The following is a 6,783-nucleotide window of genomic DNA, read 5'->3' as shown; positions in this document are numbered from 1 at the left end:
GCCAGCTTTAATGGTTTTTAATCAAATGTTGGCAGGAGCCAATGCCTCTTAATAGTGATGGAGGTCTGACTAGGACCAGGTAATGAAGTGTATAGGAGGGAGGTTAGGGTCTGACAGGAAAATAAAAGGGTCTAGATGACAGGGACAATGTATAATACAGGTCCTTAATTTAAAGGTAAAACGTAGCATGGTCAACCAACTCCATGACGATTCAGGAGATATTAGATATGCCTAGACCCGATCAACTGTGTTCCAAATGAGTCATACTAAATCGGGTACATTAATTATTTGTATTACAATACCCTAAAAGGACCTGCGTCAGCAACCTTGGTCTATCACATTTCTGGTCAGGCACTTGACGTGGCCAGCCCTCAAAGCAATATCATCAAAGACATGTCTGTCTGGAATTTACAGTGGAAGTGGCAACATAGTGTAATGTCCCAACAATGTCCCTGCCTGTGCCTTCTCTGCATACCTGCCAACCATCCATTCAGCACCACACGGCAGTGCCCTTAATGCTCGCCAGGCCACCGATAAAGACAATATCGGATGTTTGGTATGTGTACCCCTCTGGAAGCCAACAGAAGGGAACAGCCATGTGAGAGGAAAATCTCAGATAAAGAAGTTATTTTGTCCTATGGAGTGTCGAGTCGACCTTTCTAGCTCTTTTATTGTGGGCTGTGTGAACGACCACAGACGAGGCATGGCGCTATGTTTAACCCTCGGACGTGAGATAATTAAAATTAAAGACAGACACTGTGGTTGTTTTTTAACTAGGCAAGTCTGTTAACAAATTCTTATTTACAATGACGGCCTACCACGGCCAAGCCCTAACCCGGACGACGCTGGGTCAATTGTGCATCGCCCTATGGTAGTCCCAATCACCGGTTGTGATACAGCCTGGAATCGAACCAGGGTCTGTAGTGATGCCTCTAGCACTGAGATGCAGTGCCTTAGACCGCTACGCCACATTGTGATGGCGTCTACTTGAGAGGTGGGATGGGCAGTGCCAAAAGATGTCACACCTTAGTTTTGCCAGACTGACTGCTGTGCTGGACCCCTTATGTTTATGAATCAACCTTCAGCTATTAGCTCCTACATTCACAGACACCTTGAAGGCAGGGTGTCTGTGGATGCCCAAGAACCAAGGGTTTATTTCTAAACATTTAATTCTTAGACTCTCAGGCCTTGTTCCAATAATTCGAAAATACATATTTCCTTCTTTCCTCCCCACATTGAAGTGACTACTGGGCTGAGATGATTGGACAAGTTCTGGGGTCAGATAGGAAGTATTTACCTATCCAGTCATGTCTTATCAGTGATTATTCCCATGAAAGAAAAGAAAGATGCATTTTACAGTTTCTAAATCCTTGGTTCAGTGAGGCCTAGTTCCAATCCTGACTGGGTATGAGCTAAAAGCAAATCAAGCCAAGAGACCCAGCAGACAAGCCTGACCTCCATGAAACTAGCTGGCTTTTTCCATGAACCACCAGTCCGCCAGTGTATTGGAATGGCCCCAGCCGTCACCCCTAAGTATATCTTCCTGTGTCCCTGTCACCGGCGGGTCCCTGCATACTAGACGCCACCGCAGCGTCACCCTCTCTCTCCACACCCAGCGAGGGGCCTGTCCCATGTCTGTCCCCCTGGAGTCGACGGGATAAGGGTGCTATTTAAGGGCCCACTATGCCCTGCGGATAACACCCCCCCAAAATAAGGGCTCCACTTGACAACAGTAGGATGCTTTTGGATTTTGCAGTATGAGTATATTATTTCAAGATGGTAGCAGAAACTAAACAGACCACACACACACACACACACACACACACACACATATTCACACACACACATATTTGGACACACACACGCCTGCGCGCACACACACACTCTTTGATGTTGTTGCCACCCCTCAAAGGTCATCTATCAACGAATGGTTATATTTGTCCATCTTTGACCTTGTGTGGGGGGAGGGGCGGGGGACACCAAACTGTATGGAAGCTTCAAAACGCTTCATATACAATGTACCCTTACCCACAGATCTAGGATCAGTTACCCTGAACCCTAATCCTAACCTTAACCATCAGGGGGGGTGATAACATCTGACCCTAGATCAGGGGTTGGGGCAACTTCTACCAACACCATTCAAAGGACCACAATGGAAATAAGCCTTCAAGCTTTGTTGTGATTTTATCCTTGATAATGTTTAATATATGTAATGTTGTCTCTGGCTGGAGCAGCCTACTACTTTTCAGCCTACTACTTAACCGGTGGGTGCATGACATGGGTGACATGGTGCTAACGCTATGGTATTAGTGGCAAAGTGGTCGTAGCTTCACCGGACAAAAATACAGTTCGGAGCAAGAGGGAGCGAGAGTTTAGCGTTGTTGAATACGCCTTCAGTTTGTCAGCAGGCACGGACTGACATGTTGCATTGGGATGTATGCTTTTTGGGTGATGGGTGATTCTGTAGTTGGAATGAGAGGAATGGAAGCTCTCAGACGAAATGGGAATTGTGCTTGCTAACGTTAGCTATAGCTCAGAGATGATGAACTCCATTGGACACCTTTCTCTAAATATCTCTGTTTTTTTCAACTCTATTCAGTCTCGGGTTTCGTGTGATTTAGCAAAAGTGTAGTGGAATATTCCCTCTATGCTTTTATTGCCCTTATTAGTCCATTAAATTAATTCAGAAACAACAGGCACAGACTGATATTTTACCCTGCAGGGTATTCAAGTTATTTTTAATTTTCGTTTTCTTCAGATTGTGTGGTTAGCTTGCTAGCATTATTCAGGACGATGGTCTTGGCATTTTCTTTTCCCATGTGGTTTTGCTAATCTTTCAGAAGTGATCCTTATCCAACCATTAATTAGGCAACGTTAAATTAATGATTTCTGAAACATCAGGCACAGACTGATATTTTATTTAGCCTTGTAGTCTATAATATTTTTTTTTAGATTGTGTGGTTGGCATGAGTTGCATGGTAACGTATAGCTTGATAGCTCTCTTCGTGTGTCCATGAAATTTGGTGGCTGGGGGGTAGTGTAATTTTGATATTGCAGGCTGGCTGGTAGCTGGAAGTAGCTGTATTGGGAATGTACAGGTGTAAATCCTGCAATTTCTGTTTCCTAAATATTAAAGCGTTCATTACTCATGCAAAAAAAAAAAACAATGTGGCGAACTACAGTTTTGCTTGTGGGGTAGAGTGCCCTTGCACCAACGCTCACTACTTGTTACACTACCCTGACCTCATCTTGCAATTTGGGCGACGCATTTGTTTGTGGACACCGAGGTTTGAGAGCAAGCACTCCTACTTCAAGGAGTGTGCCAGAAAACTTGCCCGAGTGCCACCAGTTACTCCAATCTTACTTAAGCAGCTGTCAATTGTTTCCACATAGCATTGAAGTTGTTGGTGTCATGAATTAATGTGAGGAGCAATTATATAACAACGCCATTCAGGGAGCTGTACAGTCAAAAGGATTCACAAAGCAAAGCACTGCAGAGGTGTCAAAAATGTTCTACAAAGTAAAAACTTACACTAAAGGCCTTGTTGTAATGGGAGAAAATGATGACGGATACACATTTGGAAAGATCTCACCGATTCTGGTCACAGAATCACAGGTTCATTTAATTGTTGGAGTGTATCTGTCTGTGTCACTGGTCGATCACGGGGTTCATTTTATACCAGATTCTCAGATTAATTATGTGTGTGTTAATGAAGATTGTCTAATAATTACTCACCCACTACCAGTTTATAAATTGTCAGGTTTCTCTGTTGTTTCCCTGCATCACTCAGTGTGTTCTCCTTAAACCAGTGAAGGCATGGAGGGTCTTCAAGATGCCATTAAACACCAATTGCCCGAGTTGGAGACCGAGATGGTGAGATCTTTGTCGGAGCATCTGAGGGCAAATGTTGGAGTGGAGAATATTAACGACCTTGAATATGTTCAGCCGGAGGACATAAAATACAATTTGACGCCGATATAGTGCCGGGAATTGCTTCAGTCCTTCAACCAAAGAGGTGTGATCTTGATTGATAAATGTAACATATTTATGTCATTGTTGTGAAAAAAGGTGCTATCTAGAACCTAAAATTGTTATTTGGCTGTCCCCATAAGAGAACCCTTTGAATATCCCTTTTTAATTCCAGGTACATGTATAACCCTTTTTGTTCAAGGTAGAACTCTTCTGGGTTCCATGGAGAACCCTTTCCACTAGAGGGTTCTACATGGAATCCAAAAGGGTTCTACCTGGAATCAAAAAGGGTTCTCCTACGGGGACAGCCAAAGAACCCTTTCGGAACCCTTTTTTCTAAGAGTGTACACACACACAAGGTTAAAAAGGTTCTGTAAATAGTTAGTTTGTTTGCCCTCAAAATAAATGGTTTATGCTGAGGGAGCGAGGCATATGCAATAAAAAGGCCATAAATTACAAAAATACATAAAAGTACAGAAATATACCAATGTTTCTGTGAATTGTTTGTTTGTTCTCTTGTGCTGATATGGAGTGCAGTGCATAGCCTAACAGTTTTTTTCTTTGTATTTTTTTTAAAGAAAATGAAGAATGGATAGGATTTGTAACAATGGATAGGACACCTGTTTTTTTTCCTCCAAGCATCAGTGACCTCCAGGAACAGTGGCCTTTCCTTTTCACCAAGTTATGGCTCTGCAACCACTTCAATACTCGTGATTGACAGTCACCTGACGCAAGCTCTCCTGAACAAGGGTAAGACAATTGTCAACTTTTTTAAAAGCCAAAAGACCAAGTTGAGGAGAGAGTTCCAGTGCCTGCTGAATTAAATCGACGGTTACATAAAAGGCAATGACGATCCAACAGCCACTGCTGCCATTCTTTTGTTGATGACCCACTTCAAAGAGAAGGACGAATCTCTGTTCCTCTTGGCAGATGTAAGGAATAGTGTTTTTATACTTATAAAGTTTATATGATTAATGGTGTTTATACTGTACTATTACACATGATTTGAATATCTTTATATGTACAGTTGAAGTCGGAAGTTTACATACACTTAGGTAGGAGTCAATTAAACTCGTTTTTCAACCACTCCACACATTTCTTGTTAACAAACTATAGTTTTGGCAAGTCGGTTAGGACATCTACTTTGTGCATGACACAAGTCATTTTTCCAACAATTGTTTACAGACAGATTATTTGACCTATAATTCACCAATAAATCATCACAATTCCAGTGGGTCAGAAGTTTACATACACTAAGTTGACTGTGCCTTTAAACAACTTGGAAAATTCCAGAAAATTATGTCATGGCTAGTTCATCTTTGGGAGCAATATCCAAACACCTGAAGGTACCACGTTCATCTGTACAAACAATAGTATGCAAGTATAAACACCATGGGACCACTCAGCCGTCATACCGCTCAGGAAGGAGACGCGTTCTGTCTCCTAGAGATGAACGTACTTTGGTGCGAAAAGTGCAAATCTATCCTAGAACAACAGCAAAGGACCTTGTGAAAATGCTGGAGGAAACAGGTAAAAAAGTATCTATATCCACAGTAAAACGAGTCCTATATCGACATAATCTGGAAGGCCACTCAGAAAGGAAGAAGCCACTGCTCCAAAACCGCCATAAAAAAAGCCAGACTACGGTTTGCAACTGCACTACGGTTTGCAACTGCACAAGCCGAAGAACACCATCCCAACCGTGAAACACGGGGTGGCAGTATCATGTTGTGGGGGTGCTTTGCTGCAGGAGGGACTGGTGCACTTCACAAAATTGATGGCATCATGAGGGAGGAAAATTATGTGGATATATTGAAGCAACATCTCAAGACATCAGTCAGGAAGTTAAAGCTTGGTTGCAAATGGGTCTTCCAAATGGACAATGACCCCAAGCATACTTCCAAAGTTGTGGCAAAATGGCTTAAGGACAACAATGTCAAGGTATTGGAGTGGCCATCACATAGCTCTGACCTCAATCCTATAGAAAATGTGTGCACAGAACTGAAAAAGCGTGTGTGAGCAAGGAGGCCTACAAACCTGACTCAGTTATACCAGCTCTGTCAGGAGGAATGGGCCAAAATTCACCAAACGTATTGTGGGAAGCTTGTGGAAGGCTACCCGGAACATTTGACCCAAGTTAAACAATTTAAAAGCAATGCTACCAAATACTAATTGAGTGTATGTAAACTTCTGACCCACTGGGAATGTGATGAAAGAAATAAAAGCTGAAATAAATCATTCTCTCTACTATTATTCTGACATTTCACATTCTCAAAATAAAGTGGTGATCCTAACTGACCTAAGACAGGGAAGTTTTACTAGGATTAAATGTCAGGAATTGTGAAAAACTGAGTTTAAATGTATTTGGCTAAGGTGTATGTAAACTTCCGACTTCAACTGTGTATAGTATTGTGGTACCTATCTAGAGATGTCTAGTAAGTATACACTAACACCCTTACTTTTGTGTATTTCAGGAAATACTCTATTGGTTTCCTCAAAATGGATTGTGTCGATCGAGGGGAGAGTGGTCTGTTTTGGACAGTGAGTCCAACTTTGCTGCTGCCCTCTCTGTGCTCTTCAGCACTTTCTATGTTTTTAACATAGAATACCAGGAGTCGGCCTCTGCAACCTTGGAGCTGATACAGAGGTAAGCATTGAACATTCATTGATCCAACACATACATTTAGCATTTGTTTGTTAGATTGCAATGATATTTATTATTGTTATTTTTTCAATGCCTCAACTGATTTAATATATTCTATGTTGGGTTGTGCAGGTTCCTGGTTTGAATAAACCCTGAAAGAACCAAATAC

This window comes from Salmo salar, chromosome 04 (assembly GCF_965601325.2).
Source record: "Salmo salar chromosome 04, fSalSal1, whole genome shotgun sequence".
Classification (NCBI taxonomy): domain Eukaryota; kingdom Metazoa; phylum Chordata; class Actinopteri; order Salmoniformes; family Salmonidae; genus Salmo; species Salmo salar.
The sequence above is the reverse complement of the archived record's forward strand: the minus strand, read 5'-3'. Positions refer to the sequence as shown.